This window comes from Wyeomyia smithii, chromosome 2, assembly GCF_029784165.1.
Source record: "Wyeomyia smithii strain HCP4-BCI-WySm-NY-G18 chromosome 2, ASM2978416v1, whole genome shotgun sequence".
In the NCBI taxonomy this organism is placed as follows: domain Eukaryota; kingdom Metazoa; phylum Arthropoda; class Insecta; order Diptera; family Culicidae; genus Wyeomyia; species Wyeomyia smithii.
This window is the reverse complement of record NC_073695.1, coordinates 114138901-114155221: the sequence shown is the minus strand read 5'-3', so window position 1 is coordinate 114155221 and position 16321 is coordinate 114138901. Positions and strand designations below refer to the sequence as shown.

At 37.2% G+C, this 16321-nt stretch overlaps 1 protein-coding gene across 13 annotated transcripts in view; it reads right to left on the bottom strand.

The window, feature by feature from the left end:
* Positions 1 to 16321, bottom strand: part of LOC129722796 (uncharacterized) — a 155954-nt gene that overhangs the window by 68955 nt on the left and 70678 nt on the right. For 11 of the 13 annotated variants that reach the window (XR_008727648.1, XR_008727644.1, XR_008727642.1 and 8 more), the window contains 2 exons: positions 3741 to 5430; positions 3428 to 3680 (listed from right to left, as the gene is read on the bottom strand). The exons of 1 other annotated variant lie outside the window; for it this stretch is intronic. The gene's annotated coding sequence lies outside the window, so the exon portion shown is untranslated. Of the gene's footprint in view, positions 1 to 3427; positions 3681 to 3740; positions 5431 to 16321 lie in introns of those variants that run through there. One more of the 13 variants, XR_008727649.1, reaches the window with a different exon arrangement.

Here is a 16321-nt window from a genome sequence, read left to right as displayed (position 1 = left end):
TCTTTTGTCCGATTATATAAGCCAGAGCACTGTGTGTTCAATCAAGTGTTGGCAAAGGACATTATTGTGGTAAATAAAACGAATAAATTGTCTGATACAACATTCGAAAGACGAGTGCAAGTGTCTTAGAGAGTACATTTTTCAAACAAAATAATATAACATATTCCATTAGTTTCCACGGTTTCATTTAAAAGCTTAAGACACTTGGAATCGAAAACATTTTTCAAATATTAAAATTCCATGTACCTCCCGTGTGTGATTTTGCAAATGACATGAAAGCATTCAACATTTTCCACGAGACACAATCTTAATTTTGGTTGAGATATTTTTTTTTCTGCACATAATAATTTTGTTTTGTAATTTTTTGTCATTTAACTTATAATTTATCTAATTCAACATTGCCACCCTAACGACAATGATATAACAAATATTATATTTTCAGGAATTTTTCTACTGGTATTCAGTGAAAAGTGATTTTTTTCATTTTATACTCATTTCACACAATATTATGAACCACCCTATGTCGAATAAAAGAACCTCCCTAATGAAACATAATGTATTCAATGCTAGTTATAGTGTATATCATTATTCAAGCTATTTCGAGAGACTAGTGATCAATTTCAAAAGATAAATTCTAAACATTTCGAACTCCGCCTTCCACAATTGAAAAAACGACTAAGTCCCAGAGAGTAAATTTTTGCAAAAAAATTTTTTTTCGGATGACACCAATTCTCGACGTTTCATGCGTTTTTAAGTCATTTGGCATAAAAAAAAATTTCGAAACCCGAAATTTCAAAAACCCCTTGGGTGATTTTTCGGTTTTCAAATAAGCCAAACTCCAATCGCTTTGCGCCACCCCATTTAAGTCCGATTGAGCTGAAATTTTGCACAGGGTGTTTTTTCGAGCAGGTGAACATTTTGTATAGGGTTTTTTTTTTGAAATTTTCTGGTCACTTTTTTCCATACGATGATTGGCGCCCTAAGCTACAGCTTACACAAGGCAAAGAAACTGTCTTGTGTTGCGTACGACAGCACATTCTTGCGCATGTATTTTGATCGTTCGGACATGATAGCCTAGTTTGCACATAAGGATGTCCTGTTCCTGTTGACAGCCTGCTGATCGGCTACGGCTGTCGTCGACTTGCATTTTTTCGTTTCTCCTTTTTCACAGGGCGGTGGCATATTTAATACAAAGCAAACTGTTTCCATTGTTGATATTGTTTCCCACGTAAGAAAAAACGTGCTTCGCACCATCTCTCTTTCATTCTTTCATCGGCTTTACTCTTGAATCATACTCACCTGACATCCCTTCGTGTTGAAGATGTCGGGAGATTATAGGCTGTCATTTGCGACAGCTTGGAATTACCAACAGACATAAGGAGATGAAAAATAACAGCCCGTCTGGAGTTGCATGTGTGCTGTCGTCAGTTGCTGTCGGACTATTGACCGATCATGTGGGGAGCGGAGAGAGTTGTGCAATACAATGAAAGCCGGATCAGTTGAAAATTTGCTGTCATTGTCTTGCAGTCATTTTCATAACACTGCTAGTGACACGCTGAAAAAAAGTAAAGAGTACTCTGCGTCAGTCTTTCCTTAAGCTGAAACCATCATCAGTTTCATTTGGATTGAAACTGATGGATAGGCGATGAACCCATAATCAAACTCGTTTAACAGCGAATATGTGATTTGATAGGCGAAACAAATGAAGTTAAAATGAAACTGTTGACTCCATTTCAATTTTGTTTACATTCATATCTAAAGCGATTTGTGTTTTCGAAATCATATCTGAATTGAAAAAAAAAAAAAAAAACGCTAGTGGTCTGTATTCGTGAAAGGCCAATTATACGAAAAAAAAATATCTACATATATTTCCTTCATCAAAGAGAACTTTGACATTGACGGATAAGGTTCCGATCCATATCAGCATTTTTAGGCCAGTTTTTATGGGTAATCTGCTTGCGATGGGGCTGGAGGAACAATCAAACGTTCGGCATAAAGGTACATGTTTGATAAATTCATTGAATCATAGGGCTTAATCGTGTTAACTTTACGAAATCAAATTCATTTAATGTTTTGTACCCAATTACCTTTAAAGCTAAGTTAAGATTCAACAAAACAAACGGTCAAGTCGAACATGATTTGGTGAAAAAAAATTTGAGAGAGGAAAAAAATTAAATCTGGCGACCACCACACCATCTTCGATGTTGGTAAAATAAGTAAATCTATTAAGAAATTCATGAGCAAGAGCAATTTTAGAAAGCGTTTGACGTCAAACAAACGCAGTTTTTTTGCTTATAAAACATTGGGTTGTGTGCAAGAGTATGGTCCCCGTGGTTCTGTGGTTAGCGATGTCTGTCGGCTAGCTCTCCCACACGGTTGTGATATCGGGTTCGATTCCCGATCGAGTCGAGGATCTTTTCGAGCTGGAAATTTTCTCGACTCAGCACTGGGGCACGGTGTATCGTTGTACTTATCCTACACATGCAAACGAATTCTCTCAACTAATCTAGTTGATCGAGACCGCTATTAGCCCCAAGGCTAAGCGTGCGATATTGTGTTGTTCGGTTCCAGAATCCAATATGGGTTATTGGCCATTCGTGGTTGTTTCTCTGCAATCGAAAATCACCATATTAGATTAAAAAGGGCGCCTCGAATCGATTTCCAAACTCTGAGTATGATCCTAATGGCATTTAACCATTTTAGGCTGTTTGTCAGAACTTGGTGGTTTCTACTTTCCAATCGATTGTTGCAAGAAGGGAGGAAATTTGTTGGAAACTAACAAAGTTTTACAAGCTTTTGAAATTGGACAAATTTTATTACATGTTTCGATTATAGGTTTGGTTTTACACCTCTATAGACATAGTTCTTTGTCAAAGGTTCGATTTAACAGAAACCAGATTTTCAGATCATTTTGGCTGGAAACGCCTCTATTGGCTTTAGTTACTAGCTGAAATAATTGTCTCATAACTTTTGATTTGATTTAACAGTTGTCGTGATAGTGCAAAGTCAGATGGGTTTTGTAGCCCGACAAGTGGATGACAAAATTATTAAACCAAATTAAGTCCCAATTTAATATAAAAGTATGTTATTATAAATGAAATGAATGATATATACATCCAGTTAAATCATAACCCGCTCAAACAGCGACAGAGGAAACCAAAAACTCAAACTAAAATTGACTACTTAGTAAACAAATTTATTAAAAGTTAGTAATAAAACGAACTCATTGGTGTGTGATGCAGTGATGATAATAGAAAATGATAATTATTAAATTTTGAAAAATGCTTTTTAGTGGGAAAAATACTACAGAAGCCTATTTACAACATATATTACTTACCACTGACTGATAGGGCTGATACAACCTTACCTGAAACACGAAGAAGCTGGGACTTTCTTACGATTGAACGGAAGTTGCATAACAGTAAGTGGTTTTATTGGTACAAAATAGTACTACATAAGAGTATTAATCAGAACATTGCTACAGAATATTGGGCAGTTCGTGATCTAAATTAACAAACCATAACTAAACGTCAGCTTTCCTAGAAAAGGGCTATTCAACTACAATAATATCAGCTTGCGTTCCGTTAGCACTTAGTTTTGAATGTCTCTGTCTGTGTAGTTCCCGTTTGACTACATTGTAAATTGGCAATTTTGGAAGAATTTATCCCAAATGATTCTATCTGCGAAAAGATGAAAAGAAGTTAGTGTTTAAATCGGCTGCATATATAGAATATAACCACCCAAAAATGTAAGCGTTTGCTAGATTCGATCTACGTCACCTACTACCCAATCTAGCAGAGTCGTTGGTTCACGTGTTGAGTATTGTAGTAAATGACACGCTGAACTCTCCCGGATGTTGTCCGGAAACATAGACCTTGGAAACAGATGCACTGGACAGCATTGTCATGGTGGGAGGAGGAGTCGATACAATTGGCAACACTGGTTCGGCCGCTGCTGCGGACAACAGTTGGTTTCTCCGTTCTCGTTCTTCGAGTAGTGGAAGCAGTAAGCTAAGTCTATTCGACAGATCATCTGTCGTTGGTTGGATCCGGATCGTAGACGTCGTTGGTACCGTTAGAGTTTCAGTTATAAACGAAGTAATTACCGTCGGAGTAACTTCACTGTCATACACGGTAGTCAATATCTCCCGACCCTGGAAGGTTACCGGTAACACAATAGATTTTGTCTGTGTAACAGTGCTAACCACTTGTTTCACGTGGGTTTTGTATTCGACATTTGTTGTCACGACTAATTGATAGCGGTTGGGATCCGGAATGAATTCGGTTGCTCTAGGGGCGAAGTTTGGTTCGCCTACACCGAGATTTCCCAAAAGTAGCTGCGAAAGAAGAATGTTAGCCAATGGTGCATTAGAAAGCACTACACTGTTGGCATTATTTCCTTTGGTTTGAACAAATGGACTTGCTTCGTAAATTGTGGTGGATATCGTAGCAGAATAAGCTGTCTGGCGGCCACGGAAAGTGTTCTGAGAAACCGAAACCAATGTTGTTGGAGTAGAGCTCAGAATAAATTTGGTTATTTCGAATAGACCGTCGGTGTTAAAGGAAGTAATTTCTTTGTTCAGAATATGAACCGGTAGTCCATTCGGGCCTTGCGTTAATGAGAAACAAGTTGTACATATCTCCTCAATGCTGGTGGTGGTTGTTTTGATCAAACTGATTTCTGTACGAGAATTGGTAACTAATGATACTGTAGCATCAGTCGAAAGATAAAATGTCACTGTCAAGGCCGGGGTACTAGGCTGCAGACTTGTGCTGCCTAGACTAACGGTTTTTCTGCGCCAATCTGAATTGGTCGCGGTATGACCATAGCGATTGACGCGTTGTTCTTCATCTTTGTACGTTCGATTACTGCCTCCTCGTCGAGAATTTCCACGAACTGTGGCTTTGTTGCCACCATAGGCAGATAAAGTGAACGATGGTCTTCGCGTGTTGTAGGTCGGTTTGTATGCTAACGATTTTAAAGTATTGCGATTTCTTGTTCTCGCAGTATTTCTGGTGAGTGTACTTTGACCGGATGTAGTTCTCGGGCGACTAGTTCTGATGTCATTGCCAGATGCTTTGCTTTTTGACAGGATTCTGTATTCCGCCAAATTGTCACGTAAGTTTTTATTCAGCTTCGGTGTCGTCGTGTAATCGATGTAATCATCAGAGATGTAATATCTGGAATCAATTCGATTAGTTATAGCTTGTTCCCGCTGTTGAGGAGTTCTACTGCGCCGATTGGTACGGCTATTAATGGCCTGACGTTTTTCTCTCACTTTGGTGGGTTGAATCTCATCTGCTAACGAGTTCAAGTCAGCGTTGTCTTCATGACTAGATTCTGCCAGAAGCACAAGCTCATTGTCAGGTTGGCTCGCTCTGCTCTGCGCTGGGTTACCAATATCATCGTCAATGGTGGATTCGTAGTTAGCTGTTGGGAATAAACAGAAACAATAGGCAGAGAAAAGAATAGAATTAGGCTAGAGATGATTACCTGGCATAAACGAAAAAAAAAAAAAAAATTAAGTCGAACTGTCGGTAGGATGGCCTGTCTGTTGGTCAGTATGTTTTGTATTGAGAGTTTTAGTTACCGTCACAGTTTTCTTTGTGAAGTTGTATAGGGGAATGTAGTCATGCAGGTTCTCTAAAAGATGTTACCGGTTGTACAGTTTTGTGAAGTGTTTAGTAAGAACAAAATCTGTCAAACAATTACTGTATAAGGTATTCAGTGATACAGGAAACGATTAGTTACCCAAATATGTATTATATATTGTTATTTTATTTTCGGTATTAGCCATAAAAAGAAATGGAAATAGAGGATTGTTAACTGGCTATACAATCTATAAGATAAACTTTTGTTATTCTATTACCACTAAGCTAATAACTGTTCTGACGATGATACGCATATAAAGTAGTTACCAAAAGTGTTTGTTGAAATAAGCTGAAGAATTTATGTGTATGTTTTTGGGCGATAAATATTCACAGGTTACACGAGATTTGACGAATAATAAAGGAGTATTAAAAACTTTGCACTAAAGGAAGGATAGAGATTTGACTAATTGGAAACAAATCGAAACCTTTTTTTCAGGGACATATCAAGTAACAAAGATTTATTCAATAGATATGCAATTTTTGGTACTCAGAATCTAGTAAAGGAGTTTTTTAATGTTAGGCAATTAATACATAGAATCGTAATAACGACGGGATGCCAATGACTTTGAATTCGTTCTGGAGGACTTGAGCTATCGTGGTCAGAAGAAACATTCTCACACACCGCGTGTAATTAAAACAAGTTGAAAGGATACGCGTAAAATTTCAAACCCATAGCTTCATTCAAAACTCAATATTCAGGTTTTACCTTCAATTAGGTTCAATATGCTTTGGAAAAAAAAAACAGGAATGAATGAACCTAGTGATTTGATCTAGCCTTCCTGTGGAAAAATGCTGCCTGATAATCCCTGCGCTATTCATTTTTTGTTCAGAATAATAATTGGCATACCACAGCGTAACTGTACCACATTGTTGAAATCTTTGAATCGCTTATACAAATGATACAAGCACACATATTCAAACATCTCGTTTCTAACTGTAACTTTTGAATCATGCGCCATGATCGAGCCGGTTGCATTGTTCAGGTAATCTTGTAGTTTTTATTAAAAACAAAATTTTTTTAAAATGAGCTTTTTAGATATTTTTTTTAAAATTTTTTTCTTGTAACTATCTTTTAAAAATGAATAATTTTTTTCAGAGTGTATATTTTTTTCGAAAAGACAAAATTATTATCTACAACTTTGCCGAGGACGTCACACCGATTAAACAAACCGTTTTGGTCTTAAAAATATTTGAAATCATCAATTCCTTCCCAAAATAGCATTTTTCAATCAATAGCTTCTCAAAAACGAGTTGTGTTCCAAAAAATTAAACCAATAGCACAAAACGTCTTTGCAAAGTTTCAGCCAAATCAAAAATGGTCGATTAATTAGTGGCCCGTTTTTGTGTGGAATTGCTTATTTCTCTTAACCGAATCGTACGCAGCCTTGAAGTCGATGAAAGGGAAGTGTCTGTAAGTTAAATTCTTGAAATTTATCAATTATTTGTCACAAGATCAATATTTGATCCACAGTGGAGCGCCTTCCTCGAAAACCACATTGGTATTCCCCAACAAAGGTTTCCTACACCGGCCTCAGTCCGTAGAACAAGATACGGGGGAAAATTTTCTACACGGTATTGAGAAGAGTAATGCCCCGATAGCTGCTAAAGATCATGTGTCGGTATTTTTTGTAGATCGGGCTTCCAACCAGTAAGAGGGCAATTCTTCATCAGGCCACGTTCACTGGAGAATTCGATGGATGGCACAATACAGCTGTTCGCTCCCGACTTCGAAGAGTTCAGCGGAAATGCCGTTCTGCCCAAGCAACCTTGCAGTTTTTCAGCACTTTTACTGCCTTCTTCACTTCGTCCATGGATGGTGGATTCACAGCTTGCCCATTATTCCCAATATTTATTAAATTGCTTTCAGCGCCACCTTGTTTCCACATGAAAATGTTATTTCCAACGCCTGTCCACCTCCAATTCAACGGTTCCCTCCGGTTTCCGCTACTGTCGTTGCGCATAACGAAGGCAGACATGTTTTGGTTCCTGACTCCTGACTTCCTATATTCCTTAGTTACAGTGGTGGGCACCATTCCGCTAATTCGCTAATTCTCTAATTAACGACGCTTAAATTCAGTTAGCGATTTAAAGATTTCGCTAATTTTTGAGCTGGTTAGCGAAACTGTTAGTGTCGCTAAAATTTTGGCCTTCAAAACGCTAATCGCTAATTCGCTAAATTTTGTAGAGAAGCGACAATAGAAATATTTAGAAAAACTGTGAATTGCTGATGGCGTACGTAAATTGCTTCGAAAGATGAACATACTTTACTGCGAAATTTACTTTTGTCAGTTTTTTTACCCTAGAGTGGAGTTCCAGTTATCGTAAAAGCCATTTTGAAGAACAAGCACAAGGTCTAGATTGAATTTTCGGCACACCAAGAACTTTGGTAAATTGCAATGCGCTTGAAGTTATGACAACTTTGGTTCTACTTTTTAGATTCAAATAATAATTGAATTTCTATGAAAACATTCCTAAGAGTATCTATTTTCAATGCAAGCTAAATAACTTTTGTTATTCTTGTTTTTACAAAATCAAATATGAATACCGTTTCGTGAACTTTTTACTGTAAATAGCTTTAAAAAATAATTGTTTTCGTTTGTTCAACCAAAACAGATCAAAGTGGTCCAAATCTTACAAAACACGAGCAATAAATATAGCGATATGACTATTTACATATTAAAAAGTTAGCGATTAGCGATTAGCGAAAGTTCCGCTGATGTGGGTTTAGCGTTTGGCGATTATCGAGCTAAATTTTCCGGTTAGCGACTTAGCGATTAGCGTCGCTAAATTTTCGGTTAGCGGTGCCCACCACTGCTTAGTTAATATTTTTATAATTGTTCCAATCCTCCACTTCGCAAGACCACGCTTCCAAAGCTGGCGTTTCTTCGGCCGTTGGAGGCCTTTTTCAGCAGCCATAGCTACTCGACAGCTCCCTCCCCTCTGACGTGTCACAGCCGTAACCAACATGTGAGCTCTGCCACGGTTCTCGCTGCCACTCAGCGTCAAAACACTCGTTCGACGTGGCTTTCGCAGTTGTATCCAACACTTCGCGCGCTGAGGTGCTGATCCTACTGGAGGTATATCCACAGACTAACAGACATAACACGTCGAACAAATTCTCAATAAAGCATCGTTTGGATGATTCCAGTACTTTATGTTAGTAACACTAGCACCATCTGCTGTCGTGTTCGCGCTGCGTCATGTATTACGACATCAGCGCCAACGTTACTGCATGTGTCAAATGGGGAACTACAAAATATGTATGAAATTGCATGACAGCGCCCCAGACGACGTTTTCGCGCGATGACTGTTATTCGATTGAAAATTTGAAATGAACGGTTTTTGTGGCGATGGAGTTAGGTTCCAGTGTTACGTCTGTTAGTCTGTGGTATATCTTTTCCTTTTTGTCAAATAATGGTTCAAGCCTAGTGGTTTGGCTATCAATCAAAATATATACTACAACGAATGTTTGAACAACAATTTCGATCAATATACTCAATTTCAATGACGGGAACGAAAACTCTGATTAACTAGTTGTCTTACTAATATATGAAATACTGTTCTTTAAAGCAAAATCTTTGATAAACATTAATCCAAAAAAACTAGCTAAAATTGTAGCTATTTTCTAAATGCTGAAAAAACCCCTTGCAAAAAAGATGTAAAGTGCTCAAAATACGTACGAGGGAATCGAATAGTCTCCATTGGGAGTTTCAATTGATTTTTGTAAAAGTTTACAAAATTATTTACTTTACACATTTGATGTATTTCGTCTCGATGCACAGGAGACTTTACAAGCTGCTTAGAATTGGTTCCTTACCCCACTACCTTGTTTTTATCGTTCCTGAATTGATTCGCTATATATTGCTATAACGCGCTATATTGCTAACTGGAAAACATTTGCCACCATCTGTACTCCGCAAATAAACTTGTCGAGTTTTGTGTGCTGATTGACGATTCGGTAATAGATATTCACAATTTTCACTATAACTGATAAATGAGTTATTCGATTTCAACTCCTATTTTCAACCTCCCTACAACAACCACTACCAAACTTGTCCAGATATAATATTTTTTCCCTCTCTCACACTTAAAGTCTTATTTTTTCCCATCAAATGTTAGATAACGGACAAAAAACATTCTCTCAGATTGCAGCGTAAACATGGTTTTGAGTGTCAAAATTCATCGTTTGCACACGCGACTCTTCACAGAAAAACCAATCCGATTTATCACACAAATTAATATTTAATATTCCTAAAATATTCAGCGTATTCAAAAACCATTTCGCTTTTGCTGACCGTGCCCAGTTTACCCCATTACTACACACGCAGCGTTTTGGTTTAGAAACAAGATGAATGTTTTTCTTTTGCCAATCCTATACATATTCTACGAACAAGCTACCCACACAACGAAGCAAATGTGTTGTGATGGAAACAAATTGCTTTACTTATCAGCATAGCATAGGATAATTTTACAATAATGAAAAGAGGTTGCTACACGAGTTCTAGATAGAAACATAAACTTGAAATGTGTTTTGCAAAAATCCTACGGAGAGATTGTGTTTGATTTGCTCTTTTTTCACAAATGAATCCAGAAAAGGCTGCAAAAAATACTTATTATAAGTTCTAAACTCGTTTCTAAATGAATGATTTACAGTTTGGAGGAAAAAAAGCAACTCTACACGGGTTTACACGTTCACTAGTGTGCGTAGGTGAAAAGTCACTTATCTCTATAATAAACTGAAGGTCGAGTTTCAAATCGGAATGTTGCATCAAGACTTTGCTTTTATGAATTAATATGAATAATTTATACAAAACCACTTACAGACCTTCAGTAGATGTTTAGTTTAAATTTCCGGAAAAGAAACCTTTCGATCGGCATTAACGTTTGTATCTTAATGTACCTTCGTTGTTATAAAGATTCTCCTCATAGCGAAAATGGCGGAAAAAGTATTGAAAGAAAATCGAACGAATCTCAATGCGTTCGTGTTAAAAATAAAAGCTCTGCATTTCTTATGCGGGATACGCGTACAATAAACTACAATGTTTATCTATATATTAAATAACTAATGCAATGCAATAGTCCTTGACATTTCAAAAATAAGTGGTTGTGATTAACTTTTTGCTTCATGGGAAAACTTGAAACCTGGTGGAAGTTTTATCCTTTCTGCGTGTTATTTGTTTTTTTTTTTTCTTCTTCAAACTATACGTTGTTTATTTCGAAAAGGCTGAGTACAGCAATATAACAAACTAAAAGGAAATCGTTTATCATCCGTTACAGTACCTTTTTAATCCTATCAATTTGATCAGAGATATTAAAAATTAAAATTCCTTTTAAAAACTGAACTTCGATTTCCATTAGGCTGCGCGAAGGTGTAGAATGCGTAAAACATTTCCTGTTCTCGATGTCAACAGCTAGCTTATTATGAAAATGATATACAGTGCAAAGCATTTCATTTCTAATCAATTCCCTAAGCCTAATTGAGTTGATTGAGCAATCAATGTTAAGTTTTAGGCCGTCTTTACGATAGTGCGTTGAAGTAGCGCAACTCGTTAACAATTTCCATTGCTGATATTGGCAAATAACCTGTTTCTCAACTGGTCCGAGTGGACAGCTGAGTCCACCGGAGGCTGGTTGCAGCTAAAGATAAGCAAGTAATTTATGGCTGCATTCCGAGGAAGTTAGTATAACCGGCGTAGGTCGAAAGGCTCAGCGGTTACGAACGGCTAACCGCGAGAACCCGTGTGTAAGCACACGTTGCTTTGCGGTGCGTGAGGTGATCAATTCCAAAGCAAAGGACAGCCAGGAAAACAAAAACTTGTAGGGTTTGATCAAGACAAGCCTGATGATGATGAAGTTCAAGGTTGGCTAAAACCCGAGTAAACTGGACCGGTTTGTATAGTAGTCCGGTGTTTGTGTAAGCGTATAGTATAAAAGTTGGCAAGACAATTTGCTCTGCCGTGTGATACCGGAGTTGAACTTTGAGAAAAGGTGGCCTTTATATGCATGAATGCGAGCGTGTCAAGAAGATGCATCTGGTTTTATTTTCTGAAACCACAGCTCCTGTATTTTTATCGACGACATTATGTGAACTTTGTTTGATTCGCGATTCGTATAGGGATCTAAAGATTTTTAAAAAGTCTATATTTCGTTTAAAAACCAGCTTGTTGATGAAGTTCGAGTTAGAAAATATATTTTGCGTATCTTTTCCAAGTTTTTAAAGCTAAATTTGAATGTAAGATGTAATAGCCAAATGTTATAGGTCAGTTCTTGAAATATGATCTGTCCCCATAGGCGCTTGATATTCAATGAACTAGCGAAAGCATTCAACATCTGAGGCTCCGGCATTGGTTGAGCGATCAGCATGGAATCGCTTCATAGTGCATACAACCAGTAGCTAGTAATATAATGACTGTCTTCGCATGAGTTGGTTTTCCACAACCAATAGTTCATACATATTTTTTCTCCGTTCCTTATGTTCAGTCACCTATTATAAATCAAGGACGTCTGAGCCGTCGTTATCGGATCGTAAAAAAGTGCAACGATCAGAAGAAAAAATTGATCACCATTTCAACGCATCAATCATTCCTTTTACCTACAGCAACACATTACACCTGACCTTTGTGTCGTACCGACGAAAAAACACTATAATTATATGCCACAGCCCCTTCCGCGGAGCCGGCGAATTGAATTAGCAGAAGGTGGTATTAACCGTTGCGAAAACTGTCCGGCAGCCGACTTTTCAAGTGTGCTACTGCTCTATGGAAGGCGTTGGGTTCGTTGGGTTTCATATCAAAACGGAAATTTTTCATTAAATTCATGATTTTGTTTGAGATTGATGAGTATAGGAAGGAGAATATAAAAATTTCATTCTTATTCACAATGTATAATAATCATCTAAAATTTAATATCATTTGTCATATTGTTTATTTGATTAATATGTAACTAAGTGACTCCCAGTTTAGAAAAAAAACCAATTGAAGATTTTTCACCACCTAACTGTCGCTGAGAAAAACCGTTTCGTGCTATTGGGTGAATGCATGAAGGTTTTGATTTTTGTTGTTGGTTCGTGGCTTACACGCGATTTCGAACGAACAATGCCAGAGCATTGTCATCGGTAGCACCCGGGTAATACATGTGTTTACATACGCAACACACTAAGGGTATTCATGTAGCTTTCGTGTGTATTTTGAACTGTGATTTCTTTTATTACACGCTAAGGGATTGAGTATTTTGATGGGCGCTACATTATACCGCTACTGTTTATTTATTTTACCAATGGATCTGTTAATTCTTTTTTGTGAAATTAATAACATTCGTCCTTATATCCACAATTTACAATATGTTTTTTGTTTTGTAAGATGTAATGAGATTGTTCCATCGAATCCGTGACTTGTCAACAATTCCATGGAAGTCCTAAGACCACCTTTAGGTAGATAACCAAGAAAGATTGATTCTCTGATGCTCACACGCTAGTTGACAGGCAATGGGTTTATAGGGCAAAATCCCACCCCGCCTTACAGTTCTCCAAATTTACTTTGCAATAAAAAAATCAAATTCATTCTGTTCATATTAACAGGTTATGGATCTTGGGGAAAATGTTTTTTCGTATTACCATTAGAATCATTGAGATTGCCAGCAGTCACTGATTATTATAATTTAGATTTTTTTCGCATTTATTAATTTCCCAGAAAGAATACTGGATTAATCGTCCGCTTGGTGTAGCTGCCATTTACAATTTTACTTTGAAGTGCAACCATCAACTATTCTAAAGTTAAGTTTTTTTTTTTTTTGAATCATGATCCTGAATCCGCATTATACGAATGATGATATCGCTTTTTTGGATTAGGGAAATAGGTTTTGGTCTACTGAACATAAAATCTTATCTAATACTTTAGACTGAAACTACTGAACGCTTCATTCAATAATAGTTTTCAATACCTGAGGATCGTACGATGCGCCATAGTAATATATTATTGTTTCTTAATTTGTAGATTTGAATATAGCTTGATGAAGATTATAGCACAGACTAACAGACGTAACACTGAAACCTAGCTCCATCGCCACAAAAGAACGATCATTCTTATATCCAATCTAAGAATAGTCATCGCACGACAACACCGTCTAGGATGCTGTAATCTCATACATATTTTGTAGTTCCCAATTTGACACATGCACGAACGCTAGCACTGATGTAGAAATACATAACGCAGCGCGAACACGGCAGCAGTTGGTACTAATGTTACTATTATAAAGTACTGGTATCATCCGAACGATGATTTTATTGGAAGTTTGTCCAAAGTGTTCTATCTGTTAGTCTGTGATTATAGTTCTCCAACCATTTGTTGCAGTTTTGATGCCTCCAGTGAGCTCGGAAGTGCATCAAAAGACCGCAGAGTAATTTCTCGTCGGGTTCACCAGTTCTACGTTTGCTTATGGGAAAACTTGACTTAAGTCTCTATTGACTTCCGAGTTGACCAACAATGTTCACAAAAATTGGTAGCAAGCTAAAATAACGAAAGATTATAGTACAGACAAACAGACATGCCTCTTCGGAAAAAAACCTGAAAAATCTTTGCCTGCGCCTACTAAGGGAGCATGCATAAATGACGTAGCTTTTTTAGGTTTTCAAAATTATCGTTATTTTTCTGGACGATAAAATCGTCATTGAGTAGTACATCTGTTTGTCTGTGACTATAGCTTTTAACCATTCCCGTGAGTTTTGGTGCTACTAGCCAAGTAGAAAGTACGTCAAGTCTTCAGAGACTTAAATGAAGCTGTACCGTAAGCATACGTAGAAGTAAAGAACCAGCGAGCAACTACTCAGTGGCCTATTGACGCCTTCCGAGATAGCTAGGAGCAATAAAATTTAATATTGAGAATAGATTTTGTTTCCTTTTGATTGTACTAGAAAGATTAAATACTTTTGCTATCTCCATTGCCACAAAAATTGATCATTTCAAATTTTCAATCGTCTCGTCTTTGATTTTCAAGCTCAAGCTTTGTAAGGACTACAGAGAGGGCACAGCTCTTGCAAACTGTTGTTGAAATAGAGAATCGATATGTAAATATATTAGGTAAACGACGGATATAGAAGAATTGTGTTAGTTTTATTGAAATTTCCATCAGGAAACAATGTTCAATCAGAACACGAAATTCACTTTTTTCTTTGAAAACCAAAATACGGAAGTAACGTCACTTCGAATGCAATAACTTGAGGTAACATGTCATGGAAATTTTGACAGCATTCTCTTAGCTACGCAACAAAGTTCTCGGTATTTGTAAATAGATGGCGCCAGCAGTAAGTGCTGGTCGATTCTAGCATATCTTAAACGGGGATCGCCGAAACGTTAGGTGCTACCGTGGCATCACTAATCTGTCAGCTGCATCTAAATTTTTCAAAATAATCGTGAGTACGTCCATGCTCTTACGCACAAAGAGTTATATTTCTAGTGACCAACTAGGTTTTATGCCTGGTCGCTCAGTAAATGCAAACTTGCTTGACTTCACTTTGACTTGTATACCGCACATGGAACAAAAAGCTCAAATCGAAGTGATCTGTACAGATTTGAAGGCAGCGTTCGATCGGAATAACCATACTGGTGCATCGCAGAGGTTTGGCGGTTGGCTTAGCTCATACTTATGTGATAGAGCTCTACTCCTGCTGTTCGTCACAGTTCTTAAACACATCTGGCCTTCCACAAGGTAGCAACACAGGACCTTTGCTGTTTACGCTGTTTCTGAATGACGTTTCCTTACTGCTGGATGTTGGCTGTAAACTTGTATACGCAGGCGATCCTCAGCTGTATTTGATAACACGCTCAATCGCCTACTGTCGGCGGCTACAAGGGCTTTTAGACAAGTTTGTGTATTTGTGCCGCAAAAACTGGCTGACGATTAGCATTATTAAGCATTAAGTGATGACCTTTCACCACAAAAAGAATCCAATTGTGTTCAACTATCAAATTGATAATAAAAATCTAACAAGAGCTGACCACGCTGTACAGTAGTCCAATAAGGCAAAAAGTGGAACTTAATTCAATAGCGCTTTTCACCTTCATCTTAGCTTAATAGTGTCTTCATAACAATTGTTTGTATGAATGACCCGCATAATCGCAAATTGTCAAAAAATATGAAAAGTTTAATATACTAAAAAGAATTTTTTTTTGTTAAAAGATAGAAGAATAGTTTATTCAGAAAAGTTGTAGAAGATTCAAAAATATGAAACTTTGTTGAACAAATGAAAATCCAATTTTTTTCGGTACAAAGTTATAAAGTATATTACATGTAACTCGCTTGAAAGTTTTTTAGGCTTAACTTTTGTTAGTTGCATTTTACACGTACATGTTGTTCAGAGGAATTGTTAGAGCACACAAAACACACATCTTGCAAAGATCATTTATATCTCCAGGACTTTTCCTTACAAAGTTATATCGTATGTTAGCTTATATTTTCAATAACTTCAAGATCGTATAGGCTAAAAGGGGCAAGTGGAATCTTGATGTCAATGCTTTTCCTTGAAGTTTAGTTGAAGTACTATAAACTCCTTTAGGTTCCATTTGTCCCAATCCAGTACGGCGATCATATGTTACAATAGGTTTTCATATATCAATAATACTAACTTTTTTTGTGTGAAGAGATAGAGGAATGGCTTATCCGGCAAAGTTCTAGAA